Source organism: Rattus norvegicus, chromosome 18 (genome assembly GCF_021556685.1).
Source record: "Rattus norvegicus strain SHRSP/BbbUtx chromosome 18, alternate assembly SHRSP_T2T, whole genome shotgun sequence".
Classification (NCBI taxonomy): Eukaryota; Metazoa; Chordata; class Mammalia; order Rodentia; family Muridae; genus Rattus; species Rattus norvegicus.
The window spans coordinates 51,582,560-51,605,895 of record NC_141551.1 but is presented as its reverse complement, the minus strand read 5'-3'; the positions used below and the strand labels follow the sequence as shown (position 1 = coordinate 51,605,895).

Genomic DNA, 23,336 nt, shown 5'->3' with positions numbered 1-23,336 from the left:
AAGAACAATTTAAGAATAATGACATATCTATTACATAAAGAATATGTCCTCCACCTTAAACTACCAGCTTGCCATTTAGATTATATTTAATAATTACATTCACTGTAATGTTTTATATTTTTTCCTTGTCATAGCAAGGGTTTATTCAACGCACAGCAAATATTTGCAAGTCTCATTAACCTCAGAAAGCGTTCAAGAGGAAATTTATCAAAGAAAGTGACTTACTTGTAAAACTTTGCAATAGACATGAAACTTTCTAATTTAATGAACCTCCAAGTAAGATAAGAATAAGATTGACAGAGACTGGGGGAATCGACTCAGGAGTCCCATAAAAGCACAAAACCAGAAGCCATAATATATATGCAAAGGACCTGTAATGTAAAATAAAATGAAAGTAAAAGGTAATAATATTTATTTTAATTTTTAAGCTTTATTTACTTGTGTGTATGTGTGCATGCTTGTGAGCATGGGGAAGCCACAGGGTAAGTTTTAGTAATTAATTCTCTTTATTTAGTATGTGGGTCCCAGGATTCAATTCAGAATGTAAGACTTGGAAGCCCCGATTTGTTAAACTAGCCTGTTGGCTATCTCTGGTGTAACCCTTTCTCAGTGTACCCTTCTTCCAGTTCTCTGTGGAGGAGTATTTTTGATCTTTCCCCTGTTTCTTTTTAGTACCAATTCCCCAAATATCCAGGATCTAGAGTTCTCTGTGGAAAGGGTCTTGGTTTAGGACTTCGACCAGAATTGGTGCATTAGCCTCTTTGTTAGGTGAACCAATATTTTCAAGCCTTTGCTTGTTCAATATGATTAGGAAAGCAAGAATGGAGAGTCAAACTACCACACTTGTTTTCCCTGAAAAGATTTTTTTAAAAAAATGCCTGAATATTTGGAACCCAAAAGAACCTCTTTTGCAGTTCCACAAGTAGCTAAATTCATGATGCTCATTTATCGAGTTTGATCTGGTAAGCAGGATTTATAATAAAGACAGGGAAACAGGAGAGACCATGAAAAAAAATCAAATGATATTTTACTGAAGACAATGTGCAGTTACTTCTCTGGCCAGGATGGGAGCAATTGGATCAGGCAGGAAAGACTGAATAGGTTGCAGAGAAGGTGCAGAAGAATATGTGGACCACGGAATGCTGTCAGCTATTGAAAGGATGCTCACAAAACATTAAGAAAGGACCACTATCAGCCTTAATCTATGGAGTACAAAAGAAAACCATGAGATGGCTTCACACCTCCCCAAGTGAGTAAAATCAAAAGAGCTGAGGACATTCAATGTGAGAGGGACCAGAAGTAACTAGAACTCTCACCTTGTTGGCTAGATATGAAATCATATTGAGAAATATGTAGATTCTTTTAAAATACAGTATGTGCTCATCTAATGGCCTACAAATTTACACCCACAAAAGGACTTGTACAAGAAGGTTAATAGTGTCTTAAAAATCTGAAACCAGTCTGAATATTACCCACAGGACAAAATTAAACAGGCTGTGCCATACACAATGGGATAGTGCTTGGAAGAAAAAACAAACTACTGGTGGTCAAAACCATGAATGAATTATTAAAATCTTAGCTTGAGACAAATAAGTGAGACACAAGAAGTACACATTGTATGACTCAGTTTACATAAGCCTACAGGTAAACAATGGGCCCAGTTTATAAGAATACATGGTTCAATTGCATCAAGCCTACACGTAAGCAATAGCATCCTTGGCTTATAAAAATAATAAGTTGCTCCCCAGGAGTGATCAGCGAGGGAAAGGGACAAGAAAGGAGACACGAGGGAGCTTTCTCAGAATGGTAGTTTTGTTTTACATTTAGATTTCACTTTTTGGCCTATAAGTGTACAAAAGAGGTGAAAATCACACTGAATCAGACACTTTAAAGGAATATAAAATATTGTATTATAACAGGATGTTACAGAACGAAAATAGATTTGGGAAAATATGTTAGAAAAAAATTGACTGGCATATGGAAAAATGTTCTTATGTTGTCATATATTGACAGCACATAAGAGAGCTAAACTTCTGCATATGTACTATGCACTGAGACTGACCCATAAGAAGTAGTTGTAATCGTTAAACTCCTGGAGAAACACTGTTTCTTTGTGATTAGGGATGACTGTTAAACATGACTATGACTAATTAGTTAGTCAGTTAATTTGAACACTGTCAAAGATTGAATCAAAAGTAGAGAAAATACTTTCACACCTTAAGTATTTTGTTTAAGATTTCAACCAATAAATGGTCACCCATTTTCTGGAAGGACATAGGGTTTTATTTGTTTTTTGTAATTTATATAAAATGGTTAATTCCTTCATTCCTTTATTTTTGGTGTGTATGTGTGGGCATTGGGTATGCACATGTGTAGAGGTCAGAAGACGACTTTAGGGAATCAGTTCTTTCACTGTGTGGGTCCCAGGGAGAGAACTCAGGCTGTTGAGCTTGGCTGTATGTGCCTTTACTGGCTGAAACCATCTTGCTGGTCTTGATGCTTTTAAGTAATATGTGTAGTATATGCTATATAAATAATCATTAAAATATATTTTATAATTCCCCTTCTGGCAATTTTGGATTCTTCTGCGAGGTTTCAAAGATGTTTAGAAATGTATGAGCCTAGATAATTATGTTTTAAAATTTATTACACCCATATCCAATTCAACAGGAAATTTAATCACTTTTATCAAGTCATTCCAAAGAAGCCAAATTATTTTTATGGACTCAATAGCTGTCTTTCTTTTATCCTCATTTTTGTGACATTTAATTATATTTTATAAACATATTAATAGGTAAAACCAACACAAACAAACTTATGAATAAAGAATCTTATTCTTATCCTGGTAACTGTCCTGGCATATGAAACAACCCAGGAGAAGAAATCCCACAGATTCCAGAGGCAGGCTCCCCAACCACAGAAGACTCTGCATCTTCTCTGTATTTCTTGGACATGAATCAACTGGTTTTGTGGAGACAATGGAGACTGTTGACTCAGTAAGTCTACTAAGTAGTCATAGTTAAGACAGCTTTTTCTGTATTTCCTCCCAATTTTCCCACAGTAATTATGTATATTTTTGATAAGAAAAACCACAAGCTTTTATAAAGTTTATATAATAAACAACTAGGAAAATTAATATATGTAGTCCAATTTTCAAAATTACTCCTTGTTCCTAGTAATGTTTGATAAATTCCGGGAAAGGCACATGCACCAAGAACTGTTGGCAGATTCACTGGAACCTTGGTTTAGACTCTGTCTGTAAAGAATATTGGATTGTAGCCCAAAGGTATCTTGAAATAATATTCTGAAATATGAAGACAAATCCTTAGCCTGAGACAGTTTCTTAATGTTTCCTTCTGTAGGCCATTTCGTATAGGGACATACCAGGAAGTTAGAAATAATATGTGATAGAAAGGGAATGTGTTTTAGGGTCAAGCGATCAAGGCCAATGATGACCATCTTTACTACTTCACTTGTTAACTGTTTCAGGGCGCACTTCATTCGACCCTGACTCATGGATATACCCTGTTTTGCCTAAACCAATCACTCGAAACCTTATCAGGGATGTCCAGACTTTTCACGTTGTAATGTGGTCTTGTCATCTATGAATGCCTTGACTGAATTCATACATGTCCTGGGGTGCATTCAGCTTGTGGGTCACAGATTGGACACAAGGTAACATTTCACACTAACCTACTAGTTGAATAAAAACATCCAAGGACTCGAGTTTTTAAAAACGTGTCTCCAAGGTTGATAGGTTTTTCTGTACAGGATTATCATGACCCAACCATTATTGAAATGATGTTGTTATTTGTGCCATGTACAATGTGATGTATTCCATAATATACTTAAGTGGGATTTCAATACAGAAGTAGACTTTTCATTCCAACTGTCTGTCTGTATTTGAAATTGAGAACTGTCTGTTGAATGGTTAAATCTAATTGTTATTTGTATAACTGAATCTAGGAATGTTTTTATTGGTCTGATATCAATAATGAGTTTCAGGTGTGATGAGATGTTTCTGAATTCTTGTATTGTTAGGCAGTAGTGTGTGTGAATTTCCCAGCATGTTGCTTTGGTACTTCAGAATCTACTTGGCCCAAATCATAATACACTTAGTTAAAAAATTGCTTTGCAAAATGGATAAAGCTGTGTAAATACCTTTCATACATATGAGGGTTTCTGCTACAGAACAAAGAAATGGCATGATACACAAGTACAACTCAAAAGTTTTATAGGCTTGAGTAGCATGATAGGAAATCAGGCAATTATCTAAATTATTGAAGTAACTACTTACATTGTGGGAAAAGTTGGAAAGGCATTTTGGTTTTTTAAAATTTGTTCTGACATGGGAGCAAATTCCATTTATATTTAGATTGTTAACCATTGATGATATAAATAGCCTAGAAAAAATAAATAATTGAAAAGTAACATATTTATTATTTAAAACTATTATCTAATATGCATGTGTATTATTTTCCTAAAATATTAAATTGCAACTCAAGGTTGAAAATTTGCTTTTCATATGAAAACAAATGGTATTATTTTGTAACTTCTGGTTAACCAACACTAAAAGTGGGAGGTGACTCAATAGAGAACCAAGTCTGATTTTTCCATTTTAAATTGAGCGTCAAGGCCCAGGAGGAAGTACAGTTGATAAAATGCTTGCCCTGCAGGCATGAGGACGTGATTTTGATCCTCAGAACAGCATTAAAAGGATGGACAGAAAGAAGCATATTTGCAAACACAGTTCTGGGGAGTTAAAGACAGATCCCTGGAGCTTGCTGGCCTGTGTAGCCTACTGAGTAAGTTCCTGATCAGTGAGAACCCATTTCAAGAAACATGGTAGACATCACCAAAGGTGTGACTTCTGTCTTGTGAGCGCGCGCACACACACACATTAATAGAATGTGAGGTGTAACTACTTAATTATACTAAGGGTTAGGCTAAGGGACAGAATAGCACCACAGCTATGTCTTTTGCTTTATTGTTATTGTTATTGTCATGCAGATAATCTGTTCTATGTCCACATGTGTGACAGATGACAAACTCTAGTTGTAGAGTTAGCCCTGAAATGCCTTGCATGAAGAGACAGCTCTCATTCATTCCTTTGTTGGAAATGTTGTGTGGGGATCTGGCAGTGAGTGAGCAGCCAATGAGACCCAATTCTTCTTACACTCCGGCCATGCCTTATCCTTTTCTCTCCAAACACTTTAAAATAGCCTTTTTATTTTTAAAAATCCCTAGCTATTTATAGACACAGTTTATTTATTAGTATAGATCCACTTTTTTTTCAGGAGCAGTGGGCTAAAAACTGTATTTGGGCATCAGCTGACCAATTTTACTTTCCCCTACGTTAAAGCTATGCTTAAATTCTGGCCTAACTCTTTACCTAAGTGTTTGTCAAAGACACATGGAGGCCTATCAGTAATGATTGTGAGTTTTTTTCCAAACAGTTCATAATATGCCCCATAGGAAAGAACAGGCAGATAGACACACTGTGATATATGTGTGTATGTACCATGAAATATGACTAACGCAAGTGTATGTTGACTCATATAAAAAGTAAGACATGTGGAGCAAGATAAACAGGCAGAATGGGATGTACAAGGAATGCTTTCCTTTACACAGTATTGAAATAGGAAAAGTCAATCTAAATTGGTAACAGTCACATATCACTGGTTCACTGAGATGAGGGGTGGGTATGGGAGAAACCATGGGGACTGTTGGTAGGGATGGACACACATTGTTACTACGGATGCCAAGTATGAACGTCCACTCTGCATCCTTGGTAGCATGGAATATAATTGTATGTGAATTATATATGTTAAGAACAAATGATTTTAAATGAGCTCTGCCTCTGGGATTGCTCCTTTTCTACCACCACCACTCAAAGTTTTCCTAAGTGGAGCTACAGTCACAGTTATATACCTCCCACTGATGTAACAGTCAATAAAGTTCCTGTGCACACAAACTTGGGATGATTTTCTTCCTAATCGCAGAGTTTCCTCCAAGGTCCCGTATGTGAACTGGGGCAACCATGGTTTGTGACAGGCATAGTGGGACAAGGATCCATCAGCCCATGTAATGTACTGAGGCGTTCCACACAGTGGATAGTTAGATGACAGGTCAGTGGGGTCACCTTCATTGTAGTGTCAGGTGTCCACCACTTTATGGGGTCTAGGCGAGGAACCTCAAAGGAACTCTGGCCAGTCCAGCCTGGGAAACATGGCTCTTGCAGGCTTTGTCCTTCTCTATTCCCTCTTCCTTGCTAAAAACTGCTATATATTCCTAAAGCTAGCCACTAAGGTCCATTGCCACATTTGGTCACCCTTTCCTCCAGAGCCTGACTACTAAGGTCCAGCTATTAAAAAATATTGAAGTCCAGCAATCAAAAGTCCCTTTTGGCTCACCTAACAGGGGGTTTCCCCTTATCCTTTTTATTTTTGGTGGTGAGCCTAGCCTTTAACAGCTGAGCCATCTCCCAGCCCACCTTGTTCCTTTATAAACTGCCATTTTCCCATGTGCCACAGTCTGTCTCCTCTTTATCCAGAGGCAGCCCTTTGTCCTTCTCCAGGACAAATACCCCTTTCCCTCTTTCTCTTGTTTCCTTGCACTTCTCCTTGTCCTCTGTTTCCTCTATTTGTCTCTTACTCCCTGTCTTCTGTGCCTCTGTGGAAAATAAATTTCCTTTGTGCTGAGAACTTGCTCTTGGGGGTCCTGAGACAACACTTTTTCTTTCAAACTCTTTCCTTCATCTGATGAGCTTGGTACGTTTTCAGACCTGCTTTTCCTGGTGCCCAATCTTACATATATCACTTCTATTTCATATGAGAAGCACGTATATTCAGTTTTGTGAGTTAATTCTTCAGGAGCACCAGAAGCCTAATTGCTTACATCCCATGGCCTGTGCTTGAACTTTGTAGAACAGGTAGCAGCCAGCAGTAGTCGTAGTAGCTGTTGTTGTTGTTATAATTATTATTATTATATAATTATATTTTTATAATAAATAAAATAATTTTATTTTTCTTGGATATTTTGTGTTTGCATTTCAAATGTTATCCCTTTCCCCCCTCTCCCAAACCTCCTCTCCCTTCCCCTACGTCCGTGAGGATGCTCCCACTCCCACCCACACACTCCAACCTCAATGCCTTGGCATTATCCTACATTGGGGAAACAAGCCTTCACAGGACCAAGGGCTTTTCCTCCCACTGATGCCACATATGTGGCTGGAGTCATGGGCCCCTCCATGTGTACTCATTGGTTGGTAGTTTAGTCCCTTGGGAGCTCTGGTGGGGTTTGATTGGTTGATATTGTTGTTCTTCCTATGGGGTTGCAAACCTATCATCATCATCATCACCATCATCATCACCATCACCACCACCACCACCACCACCATCATCATCATCATTTTTAAGGTTTGTCAAAAAAGAGCTTAACCTTAACCTGGCTTCAAATCTCAAGTGTCCTTCCTGCTGTGATTCTTTGGTTTCCCCGGGCTTTCCACCAGATTCCCATGTGAGTTGGAGACTTGACCACAGTTGGAACTTGATTCCTCAAGGAACAACGAGAAGAGCTCCTGATCCTTAGTGGCTTTACCTTGCTGTAGGCTTTTCCATGTTAAGCCTCCCGGTTACTCAGAGCAGTTGAACATTATGCTTACTCTGTCACGTGTGATTTAATATGTGTGTGTTGTGTATATATAACTGTGGACTGTGCTGCTCTGGTATGTACCCATGTTCATGAGATCAGAGGCTACAGGAGGATGGATGGTTTGCTTTACTACTCTCCACCTCATGGCTTTGAGACTGAGTCTCTCACAGGTCCTGGAGCTATGCTGGTGGCCCCAAGTACCAGCAATCTTCCATAGCTGCCAACCAGTAATGGACATACAGGCCTGTGCATGTCCCTTCCTGCCATTTCTGATTTTTTTTGTGGGTGCCAGGATACAAACTCAGATCCTCATGATTTCATGGCAAGCGTTCTTACCCACTCAGCCATCTCTCCAGTCTTCACATGTGATTTCTAACCATCAGTAGCCCCATGTATGTCTGAACTTTATAAAAATAGACAACCAAAATTTCGAGTGAAATGTATTGTTCCTATATTCTTTTTTTTTCTCAGATCTGAAAATGTCTTTATTTTTTAGAAAATGGATTCCGGGAAGGTTAAAAAGCAATACCAGAGGGCATAGGTGCAGAACTGGATGTATGTAGTCATTCAAAGCATCCAAGTAAGAATATGGCAATATAAATATCCAAAAAGCATCTCTTAGGTCTTCAAAACAAAATGTTTAAGTAATTCCTAACTAGTGAGCAGTACAGCATTTCCTAGACGGGAGAAACAGTTAACAGTAAAGTCTTGAAAGCCTTTTCCTTGGTTAATTACATGTAGACAGTTTGGCTTTGATCAAACTCCTTTAAACATGGATAACGGCATTACACAGGTCCACTGTTAAAACAGACATGTTGCAAATTACTTGTGGTATAATGTGTTCCAACAAAGCTTAGAAAATAAAGACGTTGAGTTGGCTTTGGACTAAGTTTTAATAGTCATCTCCTCTGCTGACAACTTCTTTACAGGTTGGGCGCAGCAGTATGGTATGTTCAAACTGTGCTGTGTATGATCCTTTAATGTCACAGAGTGGTGGATATGGATCTACAATGCCCAAGTCACACAGGTTCTTCAGAGCCATTAAGTATTTACTTTCTCCCAAGCGATCCAGCCACCTTCGGCAGAAGGCAAGGGTATCAAAGTTTTCATTGATGACATTCAACAAGTGTTTTGTTCTTGGAAGCCTTATTGGCACGTGTTCCACATCAAAATTTTTCATGTAGTGTGAACATTCCATATCGTCATGAACCACGCCCTTCCCTGTGCTACCAAAGGTCTCAATGGCATACACCTCTCCTTCCTCCATTCTTGTAGCTTCCCCTCCTTTCACAATGGGCACTGTTTTTCCAGCATGAATTCTATATGGCCCAATTGAATGTCCATTTAAGTTACGTATGGGTTTCACTTGGTAGGTCTTCCCATCTATTTCCACTTCATAGGACTCCATAACTTCTTGAATGGCCTCGCCGACATCACAGAGACGGACGTCAATCCCCGCACACTTTATTCCAGTATTGGTGGCATCTTTTACAGCTTTTAATAATATGTCATATTTGGGATTAAAAGTAACAGTAAAAGCACAATCAATTATTCTACCACTTATATGCGTTCCAAAGTCGATCTTACAGATGTCGTCGTACTGTAAGACTGTCGTGTCACCAGCATTGGGAGTGTAATGTGCAGCACAGTTGTTGAGAGAACACCCAGTAGGAAAGGCCAGGCCTGCATTTAACCCATTCTCCTTTATGGGCTTTCGGGAACAGTCTTCCAACTTCTCACATATTTCTATCATTGTCATCCCAGGCTTGATCCAGCTCATGACGTATTTCCTAACATGCCGGTGTGCTTCGGCAGCTTCTCGGAAGTCGTTCCAAATCTCCTCACTAGCCTGGTCTAGCGCCTTTTTCTCTTCACTTGTGGTTCTCCAAGCAGCTGTCCGCCCATCTTGGGTGGGTGGGTATTCACACTCTTGTCCTTTGGGAAATACACCATTAGGATACAGGTCACATATTGGAACTGAGGGAGGGTCTGTTTGAACTCTTGGTCCTCTCTTCTTCTTCTTTTTCTTCTTCTTCCCAGCTGCACCATCACCATCACCATCTCCATCTTCATCGTCATCATCTTTCTCTTTCTCCTCCAGTGCTTGTCTCTCCAACTGTTTTGCTACTTCGTCCACTGAGGTTCCCGATTCTTTATCAAGTTCTTGTTGCCCTGCTGACACAGCCCCTTTGCCCTTCTTCTTCTTTCGTCTTTTCTTCTTGGCGGCTTCCTCGGCCGTGCTGGAGGTTCCCTCTTCCCTGTCGTCTGGATCCAGGTCGCCATTCAGGTGGCCCCCGAAAGACGATGCCTCTTCCACGCCCGCCATGTTGCCTGAGAGGGAAAGAGAGAGAGAAGAAGAGAGAGAGAGAAAGAGGGAGCGAGAACGAGCGGCGAGGGCCCGCTCCTTCTTCACCCACCTCCACCAGCGACGCCGGAAGCCGCGCTCGATGGTCGGGTGTTCCTATATTCTTAAGACTTGAATAAATTGGCAAGAGTATAAAAGGAAGATGTTAAGTATTGTCATTACTTTGAAATTATCTCTTGGTGGCATGCAGTTGTCACCCCAAGATAACTAGAATATCTGCTATCTTCAGTTCCATAAATCCCATTAATGTGATATTATAAGAGAACCAAAAGAGTATAATGTCCTGTGAAGCCACGAGGTGAAGGCTTTGCCAACAGTTATCACTGGGAGGCAGAGGACTGCCAGAAGACTGATGTCATGTATGGCCGTTTCTTTAAGTTGCTTCCCCATCATGACTACTAGCTGTAAGTGACATTCTAGGGCTTGGGTCATTTGCCCCAGTAGAATTCTGATTTTCTTGCATAGCAAACTAGAGTTATGCAATAATCTGTTACAAATTTTCACCCTTTATATTCACAGAGTCATGATTGGATTTAATCCCCCAGCTTGCTTTATTAAGCTTGACTTGCATCACCTAACAGGAGATGCTAAGAGGAGAGGCCAATCCTATGCTTGTGACGTCTATCTTTTTTTTCTCCATCTTTATTAAATTGGGTATTTCTTATTTACAACTCAATTGTTATTCCCTTTCCTGGCCTCCAGGCCAACATTCCCCTAACCCCTTCCCCTCTCCTTTTATATAGGTGTTCCCCTCCCCATCCTCCCCCCATTACCACCCTCCCCCCAACAATCACCTTCACTGGGGGTTCAGTCTTGGCAGGACCCAGGGCTTCCCCTTCCACTGGTGCTCTTACTAGGATATTCATTGCTACCTATGAGGTCAGAGCCCAGGGTCAGTCCATGTATAGTCTTTAGGTAGTGGCTTAGTCCCTGGAAGCTCTGGTTGGTTGGCATTGTTGTTCATATGGGGTCTCAAGCCCCTTCAAGCTCTTTCAGTCCTTTCTATGAATCCTTCAACGGGGGTTCCGTTCTCAGTTCAGTGGTTTGCTGCTGGCATTCACCTATGTATTTGCTGTATTCTGGCTGTGTCTCTCAGGAGAGATCTACATTCGGCTCCTGTCAGCCTGCACTTCTTTGCTTCATCCATCTTATCTAGTTTGGTTGCTGTATATGTATGGGCCACATGTGGGGCAGGCTCTGAATGGGTGTTCCTTCAGCCTCTGTTCTACACTTTGCCTCCCTATCCCCTCCCAAGGGTATTCTTGTTTGTGACGTCTATCTTGTTCTCTAGGTTGTCAATTCATTCATTGTTACCATTGGCCAATACTGTGTTTCTCATATACAGAATGTGTAGAAGCACAACCAAAATGGCTTAAATATAAGCAACTCTCCTTTTTCTTACATTTAATTAAACACAAATTTTGCTGGGCCTTCATAGTTGTTGACTCTTCAGGGTTAGAGATCTCAGTGTCCAAGGTGTGGAGTAGAAACTGGAATTCAGTAATTTTAGGGTCTCAAATTCTTATGCCCAATAACTGTGAAGTACAAATATCTGATATTCAAGTTTGCAGAAGGATACCAGAAACAGTAAATTGTAAGTAAAGACTGGTGGGAAGCAATATAGAGTTGGCATTCAGGAAATGACAGCCTAGCAGCACAAAAGAAAGTATTACTCCTACTGCCCAACAGAATAGTCCCATAGAGCATGGGTTCTCCACATAATGCACTAACTGGCAGGACCTATATATGTATGTAAAGGGTGCCGTAGTGTGTTTTGAAATTAAGTAGCATGATACCCTCCACTTAATCTTTTTTTCTTAAAATTGTTGACATTTTAATTAAAATATAACTATGTAACGTTTCCCCTTCTCTTCCCTTCCTCCAATCCCTCTAGTGTCCCTTTGTTTAACATTGTTTTGGCTCTTTGAATTTCTGTGGTTGTGTACAAATGATAGGCCTGAGTTTAATATCACTGAAAATTTGCCGTTCAAAGTGTGGTAGAGGCTGTCTTAGTTCTGTAGATTACTTCAAATAGCACGGTGATAACAATAACCATGCTTCTAATCAATGAATTCAGGGCAGCTTTCCATTTGTGACTTCAATTTTTCTCTCATCAATGTTTCATAGCTTTAATTATGCACATCTGCTATCTCCTTTAATAAATTTACTCCATTTTATTTTACTTTATATCTTTATGCTATTATTAATGAGGTTTTGAAATCCCCCCCACAGTCCATTGCTGGTATGTTGAAATATGTATGATTCTTTATCTTAATTTCATATATTCCAACTGTATTGAATTATAAAAGAGTAATACAATCAAAGATAAGTTTACTTATATCGCTCCAATTTTTATGACTTTTATTTCTTTTTCTTGTCTAATTGTTCTTACGAGGACATCTAATAATAAGTTGAATAGATGTTGGAAGAGAGGCTAGTTTAGTTCTTTTTTTTTTTTTTTGGTTCTTTTTTTTTTTCGGAGCTGGGGACCGAACCCAGGGCCTTGCGCTTCCTAGGTAAGCGCTCTACCACTGAGCTAAATCCCCAGCCCCTTAGTTCTTAATCTTAGAGGAAAAGATTCCATTGTTGTTGTTTACTACGAAGTTAGCTGGTATTAACATTATTACATTAAGGTATTTCTTGTATATAATGTACTGGTGGAATGTTGAATTTGCCAAACATTTGTTTTTTATTTACTGAGATAATATGATTTCTATTCTTTATTCTGTTAATACTGGTTGTCCCGTTTATAAGTGTGTCTCTATGGAAACATCTTCACATTGCAGAGAAAAAGTCTTATTTGGTCACGGGACATGGTGATTTTCATATATTGGGTTTAGCCTTCTAGAATTTTATTGAGAATTTTAATGTTTATGCTCATACGTTATGCTATAAGAATCAAAATGGCATGGTGCCAATGCTAAAGCAGATCTGTTATCCATCCATCCATCCATTCATCCATCCATCCATCCATCCATCCATCCATGAATCATCGATATCTACCTACCTTCTATCTCTTATCTATCTCAAACCTGTTTATCATCAATATAATTATTGTAATTCTAATAAACTAGAGGATGATAAGAATTACAAAAATCTTACACAAGGTTTCCTGTATTTATATTTTAGTTGTTAAAAGATATAAAACAAACATTTATAATTTGTGTATACTCATAAGCCCAAATGAAGTTATATGTATTTCTATCGTGTCTTATGTCAAAGAAGAGTGAGACAGTTTCAGTTTTTTTCAAGAAAAACTTTTTAAAAATATTTTTGAACTTTAAGGGATTTCTAAATTTGGAAACATGCTACGTGAAAGAATTCATTGTTTTTATTCATCATTCAAATAGTGATAAAGATGCATATGTATAGGAGGGTATGGATTAGAGATAGTTGTACATAAAAGAGACAAAAGAAAGATTCCATCAAGTCCAGCATGGAAATGAGTTTATTTTGGTTACTTACAGGAGCATACGAGACTCAAGGCCAGTTATACCACTGAAAAGTCTCAATCCACAGTCAACCTTCCTTCTCTCGCATAATCTAAATCCAGGATACTGGAGTGGCGACTGGAAACTCATGTGAGGCTCTTAGGACTTTTCCTTCCATAATTCCACAAGGGAATAGTCATGAATGTGATATGGTAGAAACATACATGAACATGTGTGTGTCTTTTCACAACGGAAACTTCACATAATATGCTGGTTTCATTGACAGTCATTTGCCAGGTGGTTCTGTTTTCTTGATAACCCTGACCAATATGAGCATGGTTTCTTTTATTATAATGTTAATTACTAATGTAAACTTTTTACACTTCACACAATAAATATGTCTGTATCAACTTAGCATCTATCCATCTATCTGTCTGTCTATCATCTTTCTATCTAATCTATCATCTATCAATCTATCACCAATCTATCTATTGCCAATCTATCAACTGTCTTTCTGTCTGTGATGATTAAAGCATGGCTGCAAACATTTTTGGTGAACTGTGAAGCAGGGAGAGTGATAAATATGTAAATAGAGTCCATTGTTATGCAAATAAAACCAGTCAGGACATCTGCTAGGAAGGCTGTGATTGGCTGAGAGTTGAACTGAAGAGCTGAGTCCGACTGCAGGGACAAATGAGAATGGGTAGTCCTGAGTCCAGATGAATGAATGGATGGATGAATGAATGAATAAATGAATGGGAGTCCAGATGAATGAATGATGAGTGAGTGAGTGAATAAATGAATGGGAATCTGAATGAATGGGAGTCCAAAGGAATGAATGAATGAATGGGAGTCCAGATGAATGAATGATAGGTGAATGAATGAATAAATGAATGGGAGTCCAAAGGAATGAATGAATGAATGGTAGTCCAGATGAATGAATGATGGGTGAGTGGATGAATAAATGAATGGGAGTCCAAATGAATGGATGAATGGGAGTCCAGATGAATGAATAATGGGCGAATGGATGAATAAATGAATGGGAGTCCAAATGAATGGATGAATGGGTGTCCAAAGGAATGAATGAATGATTGGGAGTCCAGATGAATGAATGATGGGTGAGTGGATGAATAAATGAATGGGAGTCCAAATGAATGATGAATGGGAGTCCAAGGATGAATGAATGAATGAATGGGAGTCCGAATGAATGAATGAATGAATGGGAGTCCAGATGAATGAATAAGTTACTGGATGGGTGACAGGTCTAGATGTGTGAACACAGGCAATGGCAATTAGAGTAGGCTGTGACAATACTGATAGCAAGCTGAACTGAATGTTCTGGGAAACAAGCTGGGAAATCACTGCCTGTTGGTCCCTTGACACACCCATTGGATGGACAGGTCAGTGACGACATCTTCATTGCAGTGTTGGGCATCCACCTCTTTATGTGGTGGGTCTAGGTGAGGAACCATTTCCTTCGTCTGGTGTGTTTCTAAGCTCTCAGGCCTGCTTTTCCTGATTGGACTGTATTACACTGCTGTGTTCCCACAGTCCATTTCCACTTGGAGGAATAAGTTGCTTATCAGCCTGCCTCATGCCAGTGGTACCAGACAGTGCCTTTTGCATGTCCACTCAGTGCAGACTCATCCTCTGTCTTCAAAATGCAATCCAAAGCTGCCCTTGTGATGGAATCTCCCAGGGCAAAGCATGATTCTAAAAGCCACTGTTTTACTTAGTAGGGAGTAGTTGAATCAGGGCAGGGCTTGATTTCCAAACTGACATGAAGATTTTCATTACTAGGCTGGGAGATAGCTTAGTGCTTAAAGGTGCTTCGTGCTGAGGGCCTGGATTTGATTCCCAGCATCCACATGGTGGCTCACAGCTGTCTGTAACTTCAGTCCCAGGGGATCAGATGTCATTTCTGCCCTCCAAGGGCACCAGGCATGCATAGGGTATACGGACATATATACAGGCAAAATACATACATACATACATACATACATACATACATACATACATACATACGTGTGTGTACACTTGAAAATATATTTACAATACAGAAAATTATCATTTGTATTATCCTACCTATTTCATTGCTATGGCTGCTGGCCAAGCTCTTCCACAGGCTGTCACAGCTGCTCTGCCTCATGATGGTTGTGCCAAGTCCAGAGTACATGTGCAGTCTTCCTTCATGCTAGATGAAGGAGATATAGATAATTCTAGGATGCTTATAAGAAATTGCAAAATACAGGGATGTAAGTCTTTTAGGCTATAGGTTTGGCTCCTGTGATGGAAATATAAATTTCTATGCTATTTAGTATAGGCGTTAATGCAGGACACCTATGTTACACAACAGGATTTATTTCTCTTATGCAAGCTCTTATGGCTATATCATTCTCAAACTCTGTGCTCATCCTTGCTTTGTTCTCCCATTAGAGCAGAGAATTAGAATGATGCTTCAATGGTTTTATTCTCATCCATGTTTCCCTAAATAATATTCACCTTTCCTAACATATGTAGCCTAGAGAATGGCCTATTCTCATTTATATGCCCTGGTCCTACCTACCTGCTAATGACATTGGGAGATGCAGTGTTTCTTTTGGGGTCTTCTTATGCCCCACAGAAACACAGGAGTTCTGTTGTGTTAGGAGCTTGGAACCAATTAAATCTAAAAGAGTTTTATTTGTACAAAGACTGATAGATGACTAGGAAACACTCAGGATCAGAAGTGGTTTAGAGAGCGCTACCCAGGAGCAGTAGCAAGAAAGCCTCTATGTGTATACTGCATGTGGATCAAAGAGAAACCACACAATGGGCTACAGGTACTGTGTGCTTGAGTTGTGCACGAGCTGGTTGTTGGGGTTTAAATCTTGGCTTGTGTCCAGATAGAACACACCAAACCAACTAGTTTCACGTGGAAAGGTTTAATGAGAGAAGAAGAGTAGAAGAAGAGAGGAAAGCCTGGCCATGAGCACGTGGAGGGGAGGGGGGGGTATAGGAAGAGAAGGGACAGGGAAGAGGGCAAGAAAGGAAGAGCAAAGAGCAAGAGAAAGAGGAGGGGCAAGCAGCCCCTTTTATAGTCAGGCATACTTCGCTGTTGCCAGGCAACTGTGGGGCGGAGCATGCCTGTCTGTTGCCAGGTAGTTGTGGGGGTGGAGCTTAGACAGAATACCAACACTGGTCAGTTGGATTCCTATGAATGAAACTTGGATATTTATCACAGTGTATACACCTAAGTTTAGCTTCTGTTTGTATACTAAATATGGCTATGATTTGCTATATAGGAACTCAGAGCATAAAGCCAACTCTTTAGAAATAACTGATCTCATGCATATTCAATTTAATTGTTCTTATGAAAGGAAAACAGAAAATTAGGTATTTGAGGATGCTCAGAAGTCTATTCTGTAATTATTATGGCCCTAGGTCCTACCTGCCAAGACAAAGGGCCCATGAGCTAGAACTTGAATGAATGAAGTCACATTTCAGTCTAAAGAATCTGCAAGAGGTGTGGGGGGTGCTGACAGGTCAGTGTCATGATCTGGGAGCAGGGAATAAAGTAGTATTGTAGAAAAGTCATAGGGTGGGATTGAAAGACCAAAGTGGAAAAACAACTGGATTTGTGAGAGTGATTGCAAGCAGACGAAAAGGTGCCTTCCCAGCTCTTGGTAGTACTGTACTTTACAAGTGCACCAAGGGTAGCTGCAGAAAATGCCTCAGCAAATTTCGTCCTCAGCTATGTATGCCTTGGTGTGCACAGGCTGAGGAGCGATCAAATCTTCCGTCTTCCAGGAGCACCACAGTAGTTCAAGGATGAGCTGAGAGGGCTCTGAGTTTAGAACTGGCTGGAAGAGAAAGGAGGTGTGTTATTCTGTGTAAAGAGCTGGTAGGCCTTAGTCATGGTTCCTTGTATGGCGGCAAATGAAGTACCAGAGTCTTAGATGCCTCCAGGGTTTTAAGTCTCCTTGGGTGTAGAGAGAGAAGACTGGAGGGAAGCCAGGTTTTGCGAGTTTTCAGTTTTGGTTTGAAATGAGAGTGCATTGTACAAGCAGGAACGTCAAGAAGGAAATTGGGGATTCAGGGCAGGAGAGGTGCAGGAAACTTGAAAACCATAAGATGATCCCAGCGTTAATTAGATGAACTGGAATAACTGTCCCGAATAGAAACCTGAATGGCAGTGAGCATGTTCAATCCCCACAGTTCTTGTGATTCTCTTCACAAGTTTCTGTGCTTGGGGACAAACACTTAAATGAAGACGTTTGTAGACAGAAGGGAAGAGCAAATTATAGCTAGATGGGAAGAGGCAGGATCTCGAAGGCAGTTAGGGTAGAGGGAGAGGGGAACAAAGTCATTACCACCTCTAGTTTCCTTTCCTCGCCACACCCTAGGGGTGGAGGAATCCGAACTCTGCTCAGTACCGCTCTCCCTGACTGATTCGAGAGGAGCAGCAGGAAGAAGCTGGGTTCCCAACCTTCGTCTTGGGCTTCGGCATGTGCATGGGTCTAGGACCGTGACTAGGATGTAGAAAAGCTTTAAAATACCCCCTTTCCCTTCAGAAGGGAATTTTAGTTCCTAAAATAACCTGTAGACACCTTGATTAATGGGGACCAAACATAACAATGCACAAAGAGAAGGCATGGTACAAACATGAAGACCCCGAGGAGTTACAGAGGATACAGACTACACCGAGCTGAAGAAAGGGATAGGGACTTGGGCTTATGGGAGAAAGGGAAGTGGCTGCAGAAAAGGGAAGACTGAGCATGCTTACTGCTGCCAGACCTACCTTGCTATACTGTGAAGTGTTTTAGGGGAAGGCCACCTATGTTAATCCCTGTCCGGGCAAAGTATTAGAGCCGCCATTTTGTCTTCCTTAGAAAGGATCTTTTCTAGTTAGAAGGGAAGCTACAGGGCAGTGAAATCCGTTAGCATCTTCTCAGTATCTGCTGGAGTAGATTTCCATTGCCATTATAAATTTCACTTGCAAAAGGACAGCCTTACAGAATTAATTCTGTCTGCAGTGTCTCTGAATAGCAGTTTCGAGAGGTGACAAGAAGATACATAGAGGGGTCACGGTGTCCCAAGAGATAGATTGCTCACTTACACATCGTCTCTTCATACTTTTCCTCCCTGAATGGAAACATTTGACACATGTGTTATAAACCAGGAAATTTTGCTAGAGAAAATGACTCAGCAACCAGTTGTCAATCATCCCAGTCTAAGACTGATACTGAAACATTTATAGTCAAAACCCCTTTGCTTTTGAGTCCTAAAAATAAAAAACCCAAAACAAAACAACAAAATACACAAACAAATAAACCAAAATGGAAAAAAATCTAGAATTGTTGCAAACTTAGTTTTTGGAAATTTATGACCAGAACTCTTGTTGGGGTATTTACCATCATTTCCATATTTATAAATCAAAATTTGTCCAAATGTTGCTATATTGTATAAATAAAACATAATGTCACTGTAGAACCCAATGGTAATGGTGTCTATATCTGAACATCTGTATTGTATTATATCTTGAAATTCCTGAAATAAATCTTAATACTTAACTATTTCTGTCTTTGGGGATGTTGGAAGAAGATGTTGTTTTGTACATATGATCATGATTCATTGGTGTTGCTTGGTGAGTGCTTTGGTATTTTCGAAACACTGAAGGATATAAATGCATGTGTATGAGTCTGCTGATGTATATATGTATGTGTAGGTAGATAGATGATGATGGACAGATGGATGGATGGATATCTTGAGACTAAGAGCTCTCCTGTTGAATTCTAGAGAAGACGATCCAGCAAACCCATTCCCGAAGCCAATCCAAGGCTTGCAGAATCACTAGGGACATTCATAATCTGATTATATACAACCTTACATCATGAGGACAAAGTTACTGGGTCTCTAAAAGAGCGTTTTTTGATCATAGAAAAACTATCCACAATCTGAGAACTGATGTGATCTTATAAGTTACCCACACTTACTATTCTTTTTTACTTCCAGGGCTCAAGGTGTCCTTGGATGCAATGTTTATGTTCTTTGTGTCTTGAACAATGAACTGGACAAGACTCACGCGCACATACACACCAGCAGTCATACCAAAAGTAAAGATTACTGAAGGCGAGGAAGAAAGCAGAGTGCACGTGCCACAGGACAGGACCAGAGGTCCAGGAGGAAGGATGTGGCTCGAACCTTGAGGTTGTCCCCCCAACCCCCTCCCACAGGTGAGGGTGTTAGGGAGTTCTTTTATGAATTTGGGTGAAGAGAAGAACCAATCCCCAGAAGTATGGATAGGATAGACCCTTAACTTGACTGACATCTGGAAAAGGATGTACATCACATACTTTTAAGCACACGGACAACCCATTGCATATATATGAGATGTTAAATAGGCTTTTCCTGGTAAGTCACTTTAAGGACAAATTGGCAAGCACCGCATTTGCACTGAACAGCATTTAAACTGGCCTTGTTAGTCTCCACTTTCACCAGGAAGTGCCTGATAAAATTCCTCACAGGAGGGATGTATAAAGCCAAGAGCAGGTTCCTTGATACTAGGCTATCCCTGGGATTTCCTCAATGCCATTATACAATACCCAGTGTCTCACACTCTTCTTCTGTGCTCTGCTTTTCTCTTGCCCTTGAGAATTTATTTTAATTAGCTTACTTATATTAACTTTAAGATACTTAATTGATCCTTATTTTAAATTTTATGTATTAGCACGGAATGAATGCTCGTTCATTATGGCCTCATAGAAATCAACCTGCTATTCTGAGAAATTTTGGAAGGGGTAAGACAGTGCTTGCCCTAAGTGCTGAAACCTATGGTTGTAATGACCATACAATGAGATCTGTGGAGAATAATAAGTTCTGATGTAAGTAAAAGCTGATGCGGAGCGAAATTTAAGAAACGAGATTACTTAGTTGTTCAGAGTTCTCATTCTGAAGAAATTTTTTGTTCACAAACTGGTTTTCACAAGTCTTCTGCCAGCGCCTGACTTCAGGGTTTCTATAGCTGCATATACACACATTCACGCCTATTGTGTCTCTGAGAATCCTACATGAAGAGCATGCGCGAATGTCTGGTAATAACCAATACGGTTAAGTAGCCAGTGACTGTAAAGAATAAAGCTTATCTTGCAAATTCTCCCTTCTGTAATTCTCCCTGACCCTGAAACCACACAAATGCTGGATTTGCCAGAGATGAAGCAATGCGGGCACCATGTGTTCTGGTAACATCGGAAGAGAACTCTGCTCAGCCTGGCATTCTCTTAACATATCAACATACAGGCTTAGGCTTTCTGTGGCTGGAAGTGTTTGGAGTAATGACTTGATATTGCCGAGGGGGAGACATACCCGGAATTGAGCGGAAGGTTTAACTTCACTACTTACACAGCCACACATGGTAGAGCAGACACTTATCCTAGGCGGAGGGCCACTCTGCTCTCTGTGAGCGGCTTACACTCGACTTTCTAGACGATGCCGGCAAGAACACCGCCACGGCTCATACTTCAGTAGTCAGATTCCCTGATGCATTAGGGCTACGCAAGGGGTGTGCTACGCTGTCTGCCTGCAGTGTGCCTGGTGCTGCTCTTTGTGTCGTTCGTCACTCTTCTGGTGCATGTTACATTTCATAAGCACAGCAGCCCGTTCAGACCCGCATGATGACTCTTTATAGGCCTGGTTAGGTGAGGTTTAAATTCAAGTCCCTGCAGCAGTCTGAAATACACTGTTTGCTCCGTCCCTAGCTTAGGCCTGCTTCCCTGGCAGTTCAACCTGATGTATTATTACAACCACCGAGAGTCATAAATTTTCTGACATCAAGACAGGAAGAGCTTTCTATCCTCTTGTTTTGTTGAGCCAGCAGAGTCTACAAGAAAGGCTTAGGGAGGGGATAGAAAAATCCCCCCATCTTAATATCCCGATTCATTTTTCGATCCAAAGCATTTGGCTCCTGATGTCCTAGGCTCATCAAGCAGCTGTGCTGTGTAGGGGGTGAATAAATTAAGACTGGTTGTGGACTTGACCATGAACTAAACATGAGAAAAGTTTCTGCCTTAAAATGTTCTTGGATAATAAGGATTTTGCTCAGAGAACCTATCTCCCTGTACATTTTTTAAAACTACAAATGGGCTATTTGAAACAAAAAGATTTCTACAAATTGACTAATTGAAACAGAAAATGATTTCAAATGACATAATTAATATTTAACTTACTTTCAACTACTTCAACTAACCTCCCTAATTTTTGTGGAATCATATTATTAAAATTTAATACAAGGAATATACTATTTTTTCTCACAACAAATATTAGCTCTGAGAGGATGTGTGTCTCTACATCCTTTAAAATGTTGACAAATGACTGATTTCTTATTAAAATTTTCAATTCATTTAAAAGTTTATTTGTTTAGCATTATATGTACATAAATATAGAGGGAAGAATCTTTAATCATTTCCTTTTAATTTTTATGTCAGTGCACACACACGCACTCGTGTGAGTGTGTGTGTGTGTGTGTGTGTGTGTGTGTGTCATGCATGTGTATTTGTGTGTGGGGTATATGTATGTGCATGTGTGTCTATGTAGTGTATGCGGTGTGTGTGGTATGTGTATGTATGTATAATGAATTATGTATGTATGTATGTATGTATGTATGTATGTATGCATGCATATATGTATGTAACTCACAGATATACAGTTGCCTGTAGAGGTCAGAAGAAGGCATTGGCTTCCCTGTAACTTAGAGTTGCAGGTTGTTATGAGCTGCCTGATGTGAGGTCTCGGAACTGAACTAGGGTCCTCTGAAACTGTAGAACGAGCTCCTAACCTGAGTCAGCACTCCAGTTTTCTTAAATAGTTTCTTGAAAAATGTTTACGTCTAATTATTTCACAGACTCCAAATATGAAGGTACTTTTCTCTTCTCTCTCTCTCTCTCTCTCTCTCTCTCTCTCTCTCTCTCTCTCTCTGTGGTGTGTCTGTGTCTGTGTGTGTCTGTGTCTGTGTGTGTGTGTGTGTGTGTCTGTGTGTGTGTGTGTCTGTGTGTCTGTGTGTGTGTGTGTGTGTCTGTGTGTGTGTGTGTCTGTGTCTGTGTGTGTGTGTGTGTCTGTGTGTGTGCGTTTTGAGACAGAGTCTCTCTGTAGCCCTGTAGACCAGACTGGCCTCCAACCCGCAGAGATCTACGTGCCTCTGCCTCCCAGGTGCTGGAATTCAAGTCCTGCATCAGCAACATTGATTATAGTGTGTCTCTCTTCCCTTTCTTCTCTCTAAACTCTCCCATATGCCTTTCCCTGATCTGCTCCAAATTATGGCCTCTGAATTTTATTAATTGTTACTGTACACATGCATGTGTTTTCAGATACATATATATTCCTAAATGTAACTCATCAAGTGCATACAATGTTACTTGCATGTATATTTTCAAGGCTGACCGTCTGGCACTGGTTAACTAACTGGTGATTTTCTCTGGGGAGGACCGCCTCTCATGCTCTCAGCTTTTCTCAGTTGTCTGTAATTCTTTGGGTAGCATTGAGGCCTTGTGGGCCAAGAAACAAATCCACTCGAATCTAGTTTGGTGAACCATGAGTTCCTTGGACTTATTAGAGATACACAGGTACGGAATTAACTTATGGGAGCATGGTTGACTCAAATGCTGCTGCCTCACCAAAAAGCCCATCCAGTATGGATGATGACTGATAAAGCCTGAATCCCTGGAGCTCCTTCATAAGGCTCAGGCTGTTCTGCTGAAGATGTTCTTTTATTCCCCAGTGACTGTCTACTGGCTGTGTATCTTTTGGAAGGACCTCTTGAATCTGTTACTTTCTGATGTTTCTTATATGTGCTTGGTTCATCTCTTCACCTTTCCCAGTTTCATGAGAAGCCTTTATCCTCCCAAGTTTCCTTG

At 40.2% G+C, this 23,336-nt stretch overlaps 1 long non-coding RNA gene and 1 pseudogene across 1 annotated transcript in view; one reads left to right on the top strand and one right to left on the bottom strand.

The window, feature by feature from the left end:
• LOC108348854 (uncharacterized) overlaps positions 1-23,336 on the top strand; it is a 127,996-nt gene that overhangs the window by 18,295 nt on the left and 86,365 nt on the right. The window contains exon 3 of the long non-coding RNA XR_015642564.1: positions 19,444-19,664. This is a non-coding gene — a long non-coding RNA (uncharacterized LOC108348854). The remainder of the gene's footprint in view (positions 1-19,443; positions 19,665-23,336) is intronic.
• On the bottom strand, positions 8,119-10,107 carry Metap2-ps1 (methionyl aminopeptidase 2, pseudogene 1; annotated as a pseudogene).